Here is a 16,033-nt window from a genome sequence, read left to right as displayed (position 1 = left end):
AGCAGCGGGTCCCGAGGACTGGAATTGAGAACCACTGCTGTACAGGCAGGTGAGTGTTGCAGAGTGTGACGGCCCCAGGTTTGGGCCCTCTCTGGTTCTTTGTATTTTGCTGTGTTTTGTCCCTTTAATCCAGGTAACTGGTGGGTGGAGCTGATGGCTGAGCAGGCGGGGCTCAGGTGGCTATAAAGGAGCCTGCTTGATGATTTGACTCTCTTCTCCTGGCCTTCTGACTGATTCTGTTCTGTTTGTTTCTTTGTGTTTTACACCCATACACTGACAGACACCTACAGTTGTATATTTTGCTTAATTTACTTATTAAAATATCTAGTATTATTTTCAGACCCGTGTGGTTTCCCTCTTTTGTCACGTACTGTTGAGCCAGGTTGTGACAAGAGTTGAAAATCTGTGAGAGCAGCATACAGCAAATATTAATTTCCTTTGTCATGATATGTTAAAATATAACTTGATTTAGAAGTGGACTGTGGCATCTCCCACTCACTATTTTTTTTTTCTTTGCAGGTGTTTATGGATGTATTGCACATGGTCAACTGCGTATAGAGTAGTGTACAATGAAGTCAAATTTTCCTGTCAGAGTTTCATTATTATATCTGATATTTTTGTGTGAATATTACTGATATGTTAAAGTGTACCTTGCATTTTACTGTGATGTACAACTTTGGTAAAATATTTTTTCTTTCTTTCTGGAAAGTCTGTATAACCACAGGCCGGTGCAGACTTGTTCTCCCTCTATCCAATGTGTCCTGGTCGACTGTTTCTGTAGGGAATTTTTCTTTTAGAGGGGTGGAAATAGTATTCACTTTCTTTAGACTACCTCAGTAAAAGTAGTACGACCAGACTGTGAAAACACTACATGACATGCAAAAGTCCTGCATTGAAAACCTTACTTAAGTGAAAGTAGTAGTGACATTCACCTAAACTATGAACAGTAAAAAGTCAAAATGCAGTATAACGATCCCATCAGCGTTTCATAACCATGATGTTCCTGTATTAATGTGAAGCTGCATTAATGTGCATGTTGGATTTCAATGCTGTAGCCTAGATGTTTAAGGTTTAGCTCATTTTATATGCTTCCTTCTATAGATAGATGGTTACATATCTATCTATCTATATAGTGTGTATAGTTGCCAGTGTGTGATGAGCATGCGTGGCACAACAACGGGCAGCAACACAGTGACAGCTGAGGGGAAAGACCGTTTTGCCTGTAACTACTAACTGTAGTTTCTAGATTTCTGTAGATTTGTAAAACCTTTATTCTGTTAGTGAAAATACTATAGAGGGGAATATATATAACAAATTTAATAACAAACTGGATAAAGCCATCAAGTTCTTAAAAGAACAGAGAAACAAACACACACACACACACACACACACACACAGAGCAGTTTGGCAGGTCTGGAAACAGATTGGGCCACCTCCGGTCCGGATTCTGCAGACAGAGGGGGGAAGACATGAGCACATAGCTTTCCGAAACACTAGCAGGTTGTTTACCAGACAAAGGCTGCAAGACAACAGCGCAGCTCTGTGTTGATCAATAAAGAGTAAATGTGATGATACACAGGGCAACTTTTTGAGCAGTGTTTCTGGGCAATGTTGCCATAAACGGTCAACCAGATGAGACACAGGGCCCACGACCGATCTAAATTATCCATATAGCATGTATTGGGTTTTTTCAATGGGAAAGTGCCCAAGCAACAATCACTCGGCAAGATTGCCCAGCAACAATGCTTAAAAAGTTCCCCCATGTACCATCAGCTTCACATACAGTCAACCAGCTGAATTGTCAGGCACTGATAATAACTGAAATGACAGCATGACTATGAGGGGTTGTTCTAGTTAATGTTAATGCTATGTTCAGTGTGTCATTAACTTAACATATTTGCCATAAATGCTACGGGGACACAGTGCCGATACATCCCCAGCGAACGTTTATTTTGTTGCTGTTGGCACAAAATGTGCAAGAACTGCTAACGTTAACTGTATGTGCTGCTGTTCTCTGCTGTAAACACATGTTTGGTTATCGCCAGCTATAGCTAAAGCTAAATGATATTATTAGGCTAACGTTAGTTGGACAAGTTATGGGGTTAACTGGCTAATGCCAGGCTGTTGGTGAGCCGGTTTCTGGGCAGTTTTAACGACAGTGCATAACGTTAACGTACTGGGGTGCGATAAAGTTATTCTTTAAATGTCACACAGCTACTTAGTCGAGCGACCGCTTACCTGACAACCCATCTTGTGAGCAACCCAGGCTCTGTCCGCCTGTCAGCGCTGTGACACCGCCAACGGTAAATGGCAGTGAGCCCAGCCCACCCATCAGAGAAGTGTCCGCTCTTATTTTGAAAAGGGCTTATTGAGGGGGCGTGACATCACATTGAAGCAATACCCCTGATTGGCTGACTACACGTGTGGATCGTAGTCACACACTCTGCGGAAAGATAGTGCCAAAAAGATCTGTAGACGTGTGCAGAGGGATCTGTGAATGCCCTGTGATCTGCAAACACAGATTCAACACTTGCACGCTGAGCTTTGCACAGAATGTGTATGAATGTCTTTTTACAGTGGTTTGAAAATACAAGTTAGACCGTGTTTGTTTGCAAATTGTGAGGAGGGCATTTGTAGATTTTTTAATGGAAAAAACAGCGAAATATCTGTGCCAAAATTCTGAAAACAAATGCAACACAATCTACAAACAAATAATGACCCTCGTGCGCAGACAAATCTCTTTGCATTCATTCAAATTCTGGTTGTCAAGTACAAGTCACTGATTTCTATTTGTGAATCATGAAGAGTCTGTTTGTGGATTTTTTATCTATTTGTAGATCTACATTACATTTGCGGATCATGAGGAGTTTGTTTGCAGATTTGGAATCTATTTACAGATTGTGTTTTACATTTGCAGATTTTAAATTTATTTGTAGATCTTGTTTTGTGTTTACAAATTGTAATATGCATTTTTGACTCATAGGCTCTTCATTTTCAAAGATTATGGCATTATTTTGTCACAACAGCGAAACAATAGTGCCAGAATTCTGAAAACAAATGTGACACAATCTACAAACAGAACATGATCTTCACCTGCAAACAAGTCACTTTACATTCATTCAAATTCATGGTTTTCAAGTACAAGTCACTGATTTCTATTTGTGAATCAGGATGTGTTTATTTGTGGATGTTTAATCTTTTTGTAGATCATGCTTTATATTTGTGGATCACAAAGAGTTTGTTTGAGGACTTTGTATCTATTTGTAGATCTTGTTTTACATTTGCGGATCATGAGGACTTTGTTTGCGGATTTTTTATCTATTTGTAGATTGTGTTTTGTGTTTACAAGTTGTAATATCTATTTGTGACTTTTAGTCTGTCCATTTTCAATGGTTTTGGCATCAATTTACCCCCATAAACAACCCGCAAAAGAGGGGGTTGAATCTACCACTTGGGCCCCTGGCCAACGAAGTGTATAGAAATAGTTCTCAGAGAGAAATACACCTAAGCAAACACCAGTGTATCCAACAAAGGTGGCCCGCAGGCTTAGCATCCTTCAGAACACATGGCGTTAGTCTCGTTGCCGTTTCCAGGAGCACAAGATCCAACCTAAACTCTAGGTGGCTCTTAGCTCGACTAGAATCCTCGACTCAAAGAGGCAACAATAGGTTAAACCAAACCTCAGTAAGGTTTCACTACTGATATCTCATTCTGAGCCGCACAGAAAAAACACAATCTGTGCCAACATGTAAACTAAAAAGGAGGCCTGAAGGGGCCTGCCGATTCAATGACATGTGGCTTCAGCTCGTGAATTTCCAGGGAACCAAGCTACAGGGAACCAGCTCTAACCCACTAACTATGGGAAGTTAACTACTACCTATGCTAGGCTACACTTTCCAAACAGGCAAAGTACCCTAAGTTCTGTGACTAAAGGGAACCAATACAACCAACATGGTCTAAGGGAGGCTAATTAAGCCTACCACCTCAAACAAACATGCTGCAGGGCCTGAAGCAGTGTTAAAAAACAGAACAAAACAGTATGTGAGCAACTGATATCCATTAAACAGCCAATACAACATTATTGCTAACTAGAAAGAGGCTGAACAATCTAGCCTACAATCACCGTATATGCAATATAGCTGATAAACAGATAACTGAAAAGGGAGCTGAATATACACACTTTATTCAAAAAGTGATCTAGCTACCCTGAGTATGCAATCCAACAGGTGATGCACTCAGTGACACCAAAAACTCTCCTAGCTGGGGCTTAAAGGGGTCACCAAACACTTAGATAGCGGCCATGCTTTCCTCAAAAAGGGCCTACTATACATAAGCAGGTGCCAACCTGTGGCAGCATAATAAGCTCACATACAAATGTAGGGCAAACCTCTAGAACTTCAAAGGAATTGATTCTCAAATCTGCTCCAAGCCTAGAGGACGGAGCTAACTGCAACGTCAACTCAAACTTGAAAGAAATCAAGTAGCTCGGAAGAGAACAATTTTTCTCACAGCATAAAAGTTCTAGAGAGTGGGGCCTAGCAAACATATATTGCCACCTTTATCTGCTCAAAGATAAGGGCCTACCACCTGAGAAAACAGCATCAGGTTTTTTTTAACAAAACAGTCTACAACCTAGCTGTTAAACTCATGATTGCACCTACATAAGCAAGGGGACAATTTGGGCAAACAGATACTGGCCACTCCCTCAGGAGAAGGCCAAAACTAAAATACATATGGGGATTTAACTTCACATAACCATACGCAAACGTAGTCCTAGCCTGGCCAGCAGATACAGGCCTATCAAAACAACAGGCGCTATAACAAGTCTGATCTCCACCTACTATTTTCAGAGAGAAAAATAGCAAAGATCAAGCTCAAATGCCGGGCAGCCTGCTAAGGCCGCCGCAAATAAACTGAAGTGATGAGTGCCAGCTCAAACTATATAGAAGATAGCTGAACGGCTGAACATACAGAGAAAAACTGAACAGCAGCCACTCCAGTTCTGTCCAAAGAATCCTTAATGCATTTACTGTTACACATTCAGGAAATGATATAGGAATAAAAACAAGGTCAAAATTTTTAATAATTTCAAATCAGACCTTGTCTTACCTTCCCTTGGCTCGCAGACCAAAGATTCCGTCTTCATTCCTTACCAAAGGGGAAGAACGATATCCCTGGTTCCGTAAACCTACCGAACCTTTTCACTATCAAGCCAGAAAAAAATTTCATCATAGGCCGGCCACCGGCCTGACTATTCAAAGGTGTTATTCCTGAACATGCACAGTAAAAAACGTATCCTGGGAGGACAAAGAGAAGGGGCGAAGAAAATTTTTTCTACCAAAAATTCCCCTTGCCAAGAGAGGGGATCGATCAGCGGTGCTGATCACGCCAGCGATCAATCACCTCTCTTAGATCACCTCTCCTCCTCTTTGCATCCCGCCGCTTCTGCGACTTACTCCGTGGTGGAGGAGGCACTCGAGCGGCGACACTGGATCTCTGGCCCTGCCTCTGAGCCTCGGCTCGAGGTGGGCCAGAGCCTTCCGGCTGTCTGGGCCCAGAATCGGACCTGAGCGGAATGCACTTCTTAAATGCTGCTGAGCGCGCCCTCGCTTCCCTGAACTTTCCGACTACCGCCTCAACGGAGCCACAGAAAAGCTCAGATGGCGAGACCGGGGCATCGAGGAGAGAGCCCTTCTCTTTCTCCCCGATGTCCGCCATGTTTAACCACAGATGCCTCTCCGTGGCCACCATAGCCGCCATCGATCTACCAATCGAGGCGGCCGTCTGCTTGGTGGCCCAGAGAGCAAGATCTGTGGTCTGGCACAACTCAGCCACTGCTTCTGGGGACAAACCTTGCCCCTGATCGAGGTCCTTCAACAGGTCAGCCTGGTATGTTTGTAACACCGCCATAGTGGGTAAAGCAGCACCAGCCTGGCCTGCAGCAGCATATGCTCTGCTGTTCAGACGAGATGTCATTTTAAGGGGTCTGTGTCAGTGCGCTGCCCGTGGCGAGATAGTTCGCGAACGTCTCGTCAATGGGAGGCATCGACACATACCCGTACTGGCCCAATCCCTCCACATCAGCGAAATTCCCCCGCTGATGCAGATTAATTCTGGCCGAATACGGGTTCTTCCATGCCTTCTTAACCTCAGTATGCAGGTCCGGAAGGAATGGAAGGCTCACTGGAATTATGGGGTTGTGATCGGAAAGAAACCGTTCGTCCAGCCTGCCGTGAGCGGGCTCTTTCCTTACGTGCTCACACGGCAGCTGCAGCCTGCCGGCGGCGCGCTCCACAACCTCCAGTAATTCGGCATATGCTGGACAGGGGGGCTTGGAGGAAAAAGAAGCAACCTCAGCCCCTTCTTCTTCCTCCATAACCACCTCCTGCTCTCGGGGGCTCTCAGCCAGAAGAGCACTCGCTCCTGGATCCAATGATGTCAAGGAAAGGACATCATCGTCATCCAGGAGCTCATCCCCGCCAGCCGCCGCCTGAGGTTGAGAGACCGTAACACCTCTCTCAAACTTGGCGGCGAGCTCCACCTGTGAGCCCCATAAATGCAGTCGCTGCTCGGCCTCAGCGCGAGCGGGACCAGATCCACCGGGCACAGGTGTTGCCGTCTCTCCCCTCGAGAAGAGAGCCAGGCGGGAACGGAGCGTTTTCATAGGAAAACGCTCACAACTCTCACAGCCAGCGTCCTCAAACGCTGCCCGTGCATGCTCTTCTCCCAGACAGATAACACATAGGGTGTGAGGATCCTCCGGAGTCAAAAACCTTGGGCAAGGATCCGCACACTTTCTAAAAAGTTTGACTTTGTCCTCAGACATAGCTCAACAGGGAATACTCACTTGGAGAAATAGACAGTGCAGTGACACGCACAGTCCCAAAAGACGAAAAAGATGGAAACTGTCTCTCCAGGCACCCCCTTTATACTTCCGGGTCGCGCCATATGACGTCATAGGCTGTCGCCGGCCAATAGGAATTGGAGTTGTTGGATAGTGCTTTTGACACCTGGGTCACGTGACGGTTCCCCAATGCGTTCTGGCAAACGCAGAGTGGAGTTCCCTTTCGAAAGGGAAACACAAACTATGAAGGAACAGTAAACGTTTTGGATGTTGTATAGGCAACAGTTTAGAGTTTAGAAATAATATGTGCTGCAACCAGGGATGCAAATTTTGATTTTTAACTGGCATAACTCACTGGCAGTGATGGAAAGAGCACTGAAAATCCCCTAGCTACAACCTGCACAAAATTCCCTTTATAAATTCCATTTAGCAAAAGAAAACAAGTCCTCCCTATCCCGTCTTTCACCCCAAAATAATATTAAATTAAAATAACAAGCTTTAAGTTGTATAATTAATGTTGTGACAGACATTTCATTTGTTTGTAATAATGATATTCTCAGAATTCTGAATTCAGCTCAACTTCAGGGAGTCTCACTTGCAAAATTCTGCTAGTTCACTCCATAGAAAATCCTACAATGCAATGCAAAAACCAGGAAGCATCGATGCTCACTTTGTTTGCTTACTGGAAATTTGCTCACATTTTCTGAAGCATGAAACATCTAAATCATTCAAGCCAAATCAATAAACATTATGCATGTAATAGAAGTAAAAAAAAAAATAAAAAAAAGACATTTAAATACTTTTCTTTAAGCCTGGACTCATTCAGCCTGATTACACCCACCTGTGTCTCATCAGCTTGTGAACTCTGCCTGTATAAGCCCCGTTTATTCAGTCATTCATTGCAAAGTAAATGCCGCTCTGCAATTCCGAGCATTCTCCTGGTTTCCCGTACCTTGGTTTTCGATTCTCTGCTTGTTGTTTGGTTTTCTCTGTTTGTCTCTGCCTTGGACTCTGTCATTATTTGCACTGTTAACCATGTGCTCTTGACCTTTCATCTGTTTGGATTATGTCATTGGATTAACCTTTAATACATTTCTGCATTAGGATCTGTGCGTTTCAGAGCAGTTCATGACAAGTGAATGAATGTTGTGATAAACTAGTGTTTAACATTGGAAGTGTTGTAGATAAATTCATTAAATGTAGTAAGATGAAGATGCTAATCCATCTGAGAATATAGAGGATAAATGTTAATTTATATGAAATACAGGAAGTTGATCAATCAATAATCATGAGAATTAATAATGAATTAAACTACGTATTCTAAAGATATATATAATCTTGATACTGCCTTTTTTTATTATTTTTAACGTATTTTAGGGGGAATATATTTTAGTTAAGCCCCTTATTCATCTTATTAATGTTTCTATAAAAATGTGCAGTTCCCTGTTAATTGTATAAATGCATTGATAAAGCCTATTTTTAAATCTGGGAATTCAGATAACGATTAATTATAGACCAATTAGTATTTTTTCCAGAGTTCTCCAAAGGAGAACTGGAGAAGGTTTTATTCAAACCATTTTTGCATAATTTAGAGATAAATAATCATTTACATAAAAATTAGGTTTTAGAAACAATTATTCCACAGAATCAGCTACTTGCTTGTTATTGAAAAATATTAAGGGGTCACTTGATAAAGGGCTTATAGTTGGTGCAGTATACCAGTAGCCTTGGGAGAACCCAGTCGGGGACCAATTCTCCTCTGGCGAACAGTGCTTTATTATGATTCAGGCAGCTATCATAGTTATACAATCTTTTTTTTAATTATTATTTACAATCTTTACATTAATAAGAAATTACTTTAAGTCTACTGCAGCAGAAGTGCACATTGAGATGCATGTACGTTGTGGTCACTGTAAGTCAGCAAAACCACAAGAGCACATGAAGTGTGCCATTTGGGACAGGGTGTCACTTCACAGATTGAATCTGGATACTATTTTCAGAAATGAACATCTTTAATAAATTCTACTCTGTTCCTCACACAAAATGATTGTATACTATCAGAAAGCATTTCAGTGTCAGAGGGGCAGGAACTCAGGCACCTCCCCTCCAACCTCCGGCCCCTCGCACGTCCCTGTAAGGGAATGAACAAAAAAGAAACATTTCTCAGAATACACTTTTTCATGAGACATTAGGAATACGAATATTACTACAGATCTCTGATCAGCTTCAGACTTCATCTCTTACCATACCAAGAACAGAGACTTTCAGGTAAGATGTGATTTTAATATGAACAGGTAGTAAGGAAAGCTTTATTTTTATAGCACCTTTTTAAACCGTGTTTACAAAGTGCTTTACATAAGAGAAATACACAGAAAAAAACAAAAAACAAATTCACATATAGAAATAAGATAAACAAAACTAAAATCACATAATATAAAATAGAACAATAAAAATAAACCAAAAAAATAAATAAATAAATAAATAATAAAAAAAGCCCTAGTGAACAAATGTGTTCTGAGATGTTTTTTAAAAGTGCACAGAGAGCCGATGGCTCACAGGTTGTCAGAATGAGAGTTTCATAGTGTAGGACAGAAATAACTAAAGACTGACTCGCCAGTTTAGCAGCGTTTTTGACACAACCAACAAATTACTATTTGATGTTCAGAGCGATCTTGCTGGAGTATATTTATTCAACAAATTAGAAAGGAATATTGGGGCCGTTCCATGAAGATGTTTAAAAACTAATAAGAGGATCTTGAAAACAGGCAGCCAGTGAAGGGATTTGAGTTATGGAGTAATGCGATTTCTAGTTTTAGAGCAGTTAGCAAGTTATTAATTCATGCCGCTGCATTCTGAACTCTTTATAAGTGTTTAATAGAGCTCTTTGGTAACCCAGAAAAAACAATATTGCAATAGTCAAGACTAGATGTAAGCATGAAAAGTTTCTCATTTTCAGAACAAGAGAATATCACACTTTGAAGATGTTTCTGAGGTGTGTTTTTTTTTTTTTTTGTAACAATGCATTGTGTTTTTTAAAACTGAGGTCACTGTCACACATGATTCCAGTTCTTGGTGTCACTTTTAGTGATAGAAAGTCAAGATGTGGACAATAGATGTTCTCTGTGTGTCATTACCTTAACAAGACCTCTGTCTTATCTTTGTTTCTAGAAAGTTCTGAAACATACAGATTTATGTTCTCTTTTCAGTAGGGTGGAAATTGAATTGTAGATCTGGTGCAATGAGAGAGAGAAGTTGTGTGTCATCTTTAATAAATTCTAATTAAATACAACATTAACAGAAGCTGAACCCAAAATTGAGCCTGAGGAACACACAAAATGACGTAACGTCTGGAGGTGTAGGTACCCATTTGTCTAGAGCAGGTCGTTAGGGACCAAGGGACGAAATAGAGGCAAGCATGAACCAGGATAATCAAAGAGTATTTATTAATCCACATGCAATAATTTACTATTTCAAGTATGTGAGTAGTTAAAAAACAAAAAAACAATAAAGAAAAATTTCTTTACAAACGCTTTACTCAGCATACACTTGTCCTACTTTACAGAACAAAGAAGTTGCTAAACAGCATAAACGAAAATTCATCTTAACTCACACCCCTCCTCCTCCCCAAAGGTTGAGAAGGTCTGGCTTAAAACCTAAATTCCCACCAGGGGTGGTTTCCCAAAGTGAACTATGGACCAAGTTCCGCGTTACAATAGAGTCAATGGGACCTGTGACAAGGACGACAACATTGTTTTCAGTTTAAAGGAACTGGTTCTGTTGAACAGAAATAAAAAAAAGCAATTAATTAACAAACATTTGAAATTTTTCTACACAACACATTTGTAAAAGAAAAATAACACAAAAAAAAAAAGAGAGAGAAAAAAACTTTTTCTGAAAAAAAAAAAGATGATTTCAAATAAACTCTGTTCTTTTGAACTTTCTATTCATCAAATAACTGAAAAAAAATATTGTACACAAATATTTTGTACAATTGTACACATTAAATGTTTCTTGAGCACGATCAATATAGAATATTTCTGAAGGACATGTGATGAAGACTGGAGTAATGATCTGAAAATCAGCTGCCATCAGAATAAATTACTTTGTGAATTATATTCATAGAAAACAGTTGTTTTAAATTGTAATAATATTTCAATATTACTGTTTTTACTGTATTTTTAATTAAGTAAATACTTTGGTGAGCAAGAAACTTCTTTTAAAAACATTAAAAACAGATCCCAAACTTTTGACGATAGTGTGTGTGTATATGTATGTGTATATATATATATATATATATATATATATATATATATATATATATATATATATATATATATTTATTTATTTATTTATATATATTTAAAGCAGTAATGTTTAAGTTTATACAATTTTAATATATGTTGTAACAGGGATCCACTGGAGGCGAGCGTAGTGAAATATGAACCCAAGTGCAGTTTATTGTAGAAAGAACAAAAACAAAGAAAGCAACCACTTGACATGAACAGGTTTGATGATGAGCTGACTTACCTGAACAGACAGCAGGTTACATTTACAATACAGGACAAAGGAACATGGGGAAGACAATGGCTATAAATACAAGAACTAAGAGAACACATGACTAAGACAACAATGGGAAAGTGACACAAGGAACAAGAGAACCAATGAAAGAACAGAACTGAAAACCACATACATAACCAACCAATGAGAACAGAAATAGACTAAGGGAGAACATGAGGAGCAAGGGAAGCAAAACAAAAGCAACATGAATCAAACTCAAAATAAAAGACATGAAATCAAAAACAGAACACAAAACCAAAAACCCGTGACAAGTATATATTTTATTGTCATCTCAAATGGATCTGCTTTTTTTCCTTTTTATAACAAGATGTTTTCTATGCTAATTTTCTATAATAAAATACATATGTGATATCTTATAAATAATTAGCATCAAACAAACAATGTGATTCTTATTCTCAGTGAATAAATATTAAATATTAAATAAAAAGTTTGAAAAAATGTAGGTTATGTATGTAAATCACATTAAACAAAATAAGAAGGAAGTAGTATGGTGCGTGATTTCTTAGTGTCTGTTTCAATGGTGAATCGTAATTTGTCGCTTTATAAATGTCTTGTGTGTTAACCAGGAAATACTCTGGGTTGGCTGAACTTACTCCCGGACGCGTTTTTGGAACCAGCGTACCTCGAGGAAGAAACCAAGAGTTCAGGGTATATGAGACGGTAAGTTAACCTTGCTTCCTGGAAACCCCCTGTGATTTTCACATCGTTTTGAAACAAAAAGTCAAGCTACCTGATCCAATAATTTTTAAAAGTCTTATGAACAAAAATACAGTATGGGTTTTATAGCCTTATTTCACTGACTTTTAAACAAACCAGCATAAATACAATTTTCTCAAAACGCAAACTTTTACATACATGCTGCCCTCATATTATTGTAACGTCTAAAGTCTGAATACACTGTATTCAGCACAAACTCTATGAAAAGTAACCAAGGCCCCGATATACTTCAAATGAAATCGAAGAACGAATATGTGACATCATTTTGAACAAAATTAGGCCAAAGCGAAGTTATTTTGTGTTCTTTTTGGAAGTTCAAAATGGTTTGCCAAAGCGAACTCAGGAAAATTTTGCTTCACTGCAAAACACTCATGCCACCATTGGTCCGTGACAATAACGTAACAGGAGATGTGCACTGAGCTCCGCCTTCATTTTCACGGAGTCTTCTCACTCATTTGACTGTTGAGGTCATTGAGGTAAATCTCTGCGGGTGAAAAATGAATACTGGATAGCTGCTTTTGTACAAAATTAAGTTGTGCTTCTGATTAAATGAGGCACTCACTGTTTTTTGTGAGATACGTAAATCTTGCTTTTGCAATCCATTGAATAAACACCTGACTGGAGTGCTATTTGCAAAGCTCATCAACAACCCATGTTAGATCAAGCTTATGCTTTCTAAAAAAAAATCTTGCTGTTTTTCTCATTTTTGTTGTGTTTATTGTTACTGATCAGAAACTGTACAACCGTTCCAGGTTTTGACAGGATCTCCTTCAGATCAAACAGGTCTCCTTTTGACGAAAATGTCGGCACTTTTATGTATGAAGCAGCCGAGCTGCATCTAGGATCTATGGTTGCAACCCTAGCTGTGGTGAATGCACAGGTAAGGAACTCCCTCAGCAAAATGCAGAAGTGTAACCAAGTATTTCATTAAGGATCTTTTGAATTTTTTTTTACTTAAAAATAGTATATATTTTTTTAATCATTCCTTTATGGAGTACAACCCAAACCTGGTGCTTCGATTTTAAATGAAGACTCTAGACTTCATTTTTAGACCAAGAAACATAAAATATCCAGGTAAGATTAAAATGTTGTTACAAAATTAGTAACTATCAACAATATCACAGGGAAGATTATAAATCATTAGAAGGAATTACGCTCTGGATTCACACATGCAATGCGCCACCACTGAATAAAAATCCATGAATAAATTCTGTTAGGATGTAAAACATCAACATGAAATTGAAATTTAAATTAATGTGAAAATGTATTAGTTCTTTATAATTTTGCATCATGCAAAAAAATTTAGCCTAATAGTTTGTTTCTTTTCAGAAATATCTCTTTGGTAATTTGCCTATATGCATTAGCAGAAAAAACATAATAATAATAATGATGATAATGATGATGATGAATATTAGAGGCTTATATATAATAATAATAATAATAATTATAGAGAGCTTATTATTGATACCAGCCAGAATCTTTACTACCTTAAATGCCTTGTTTTTACTCATGAATATTTTTTGCAACCTCCGTTGATGACCTCCCTGTGTCTGTAGACGGGCGGTTGGTGCAGAATACATGAGGCTATAGTGAAAAATTCTTCTGTGTAGTTCTGCTCATATCCTTTGGTGAACGGGCCTCTCACTTTAGAAATTCGAACGACGTCTCCGATTTTATATTTAAATACATGTTTCTCATTCTTCTTTATATCACCGTACAGATTTTGAAACACCACAGCCTCATTTTCTCTGTTGACGTCCACCGGTCTCATCCTAATACTTCTGTAATATCTGGTGTTGTAGCGCTGCATAATATGTATGTATCGATGGGAATTAATAGCTGCTAAAAATCTCCACATTCAACTTTTTAGCATTCTATTAAAGCATTCCACAATGCTAATATTGTGCTTTTTCATTACATCTTGAAATTGTTTGTTGAAAAATTGCCTTGTTCAAAGCATTTCTAAGGATACTGATTTTTAGAAGGCAGCTGTCTGACTCTGAGATGGTAAACAGAAACATATTTTTTGTAACCTTAGTAACACAATAGGCTATTAGCTGTTTGATAACATAGTCAAGCAAAAGGCTAATCATATTCGTTTCCATTACGTATCCAACGTTGTAGAGAGCAAAACATAAAACGCATTGCCATTCTGATATATCGACTTGTAGACGAGCCTGTATCCGTCCGAGTGGATCTCTGATCTGGTGAGTGGAGGCGGGGCTAATCTGCACATTCCCGTGAAGCAAGGGTGTAGAGATATATTGAAGCTATTTTAAGGCATGAATTTTTTATTTATTTTTTTTCACAGGAAAAAAAAAAAAAACGTTTAAATAAGTAACTTTAGTGATAAAACTGACTACAGGGGGACTTTAAATAATGTGACCCTGGACCACAAAACCAGTCTTAAGTTGCACGGGTATATTTGTAGAAAATAATAGCCAACAATACATTGTATGGGTAAAATTATCGATTTTACTTTTATGCCAAAAATCATTGGGATATTAAGTAAAGATCATGTTCTATGAAGATATTTTGTAAATTTACTACCGTAAATATATCAAACATTTATTTTTGTGAGTGGATATGCATTACTAAGGACTTCATTTGGACAACTTTAAAGGCAATTTTCTCAATATTTTCTCAGTTTCAAAAAAATTGACCATTAAGATGTGTCATATCTCTATGGAAATGTGTAATTAAGGGTTCCACAAGATTAGACACTAACAGCTGCTGACTAAAATGTGTAGTTTAAAGTATAGGTCTGGCCTACCACTGGATCCTTTTGGAACAGCAAATCTGGTGCTTGATGCAGTTGGGAGAGGCTCCATGACATCTCCTGCCAGCTCTGGCTCACTGTCTTGCTCAGAACCAGAGGTCTCTGTTACATGCCTTGATCAATCTATAACACAAGAACCATTCGTGTATCTACAGTACAACAAGAACACACATGAACCAACATTTTAAAGGTCCAAACCTGTATCTTCTTCTGCAGAACACAAAAGTAGATATTTTGAAGCATGTTGATCAAATTTCGTACTATAGAAAAAAAAAAAATGCAATTGATGTTGACGGGAACCCAAAAATATTTGGTTACCAACATGCTTTAAAATATCTTCTTTTGGTCATACAGGTTTGGAATGACATGATGGTGAGCAAAAGATGACTGAATTTTAATTTTGGGGGGACTATCCTTTTAATCTGTTAAGTCATCTCAACTTAAAATCTTGAACTTGGCATGTGACTGACTGACTGTCTGTGTCTGGAGGATGCTCTGATCTGTTGGTGATCCAGAAGTCTGACCACACTGACTCTGACTAGCCTCAGGTAGGGAGCTGCTCTGGGTTCCAGTGGTGATGCAGGGGCTTGGGGTCTGTTTACACCCAATCTGCCTGTTTGTGCTTCTTTACAAAGAACTATGATATGTCTCCCTGTCTTTTCATGTTTGATGGATCCTGAACAAATATATGACAGCCTATGGTTACATCTAATCATCCAATTACCAGCATTCCTCTTTTTCATAACTGTATATTAGCCTAAATTACCAATTTGATCATTGCAAGCCCTCATTAAATGAAGTAACTGATCAACCCGATCTCTCTAATCTGATTAATCTGGTAACCTCTTGGAGCCTCACACAGTGTCTCATAGAAGTTATTCAGCAAACAAACCTAATGATAAACCTTAAGAACTTACTTCAAATATGATGTTTTCTTGATCTTTGTTACCTTGCAACCATATTCTCTCGTCCTTGGAAAAAAAAAAACCCTCTTCTTTCGACATGAGTTAAAATGAGATGTCAGTCAGCAAATGCCGGTGGCGAATAAAATGTTGGGGCGTCCAATTGGATGTCCAGTGCTTGCTGCTTGTATCTTTATTTTATAACAGATTTCT

General features: G+C 38.8%; 1 protein-coding gene and 1 long non-coding RNA gene across 2 annotated transcripts in view; both read right to left on the bottom strand.

The window, feature by feature from the left end:
* LOC125244089 (gastrula zinc finger protein XlCGF57.1-like) overlaps positions 1–16,033 on the bottom strand; it is a 130,157-nt gene that overhangs the window by 51,034 nt on the left and 63,090 nt on the right. The window lies entirely within an intron of this gene.
* On the bottom strand, positions 695–4,964 carry LOC125245395. The gene is made up of 2 exons (XR_007179518.1): positions 2,239–4,964; positions 695–1,447 (listed from the first exon to the last, which is right to left on the bottom strand). It is a non-coding gene; the product is annotated as an uncharacterized LOC125245395 (long non-coding RNA).

The sequence above is a fragment of the Megalobrama amblycephala genome, linkage group LG1, assembly GCF_018812025.1.
Source record: "Megalobrama amblycephala isolate DHTTF-2021 linkage group LG1, ASM1881202v1, whole genome shotgun sequence".
Taxonomy (NCBI): domain Eukaryota; kingdom Metazoa; phylum Chordata; class Actinopteri; order Cypriniformes; family Xenocyprididae; genus Megalobrama; species Megalobrama amblycephala.
Note: the sequence above shows the minus strand (reverse complement) of the source record. Positions and strands in the feature narration are given on the sequence as shown.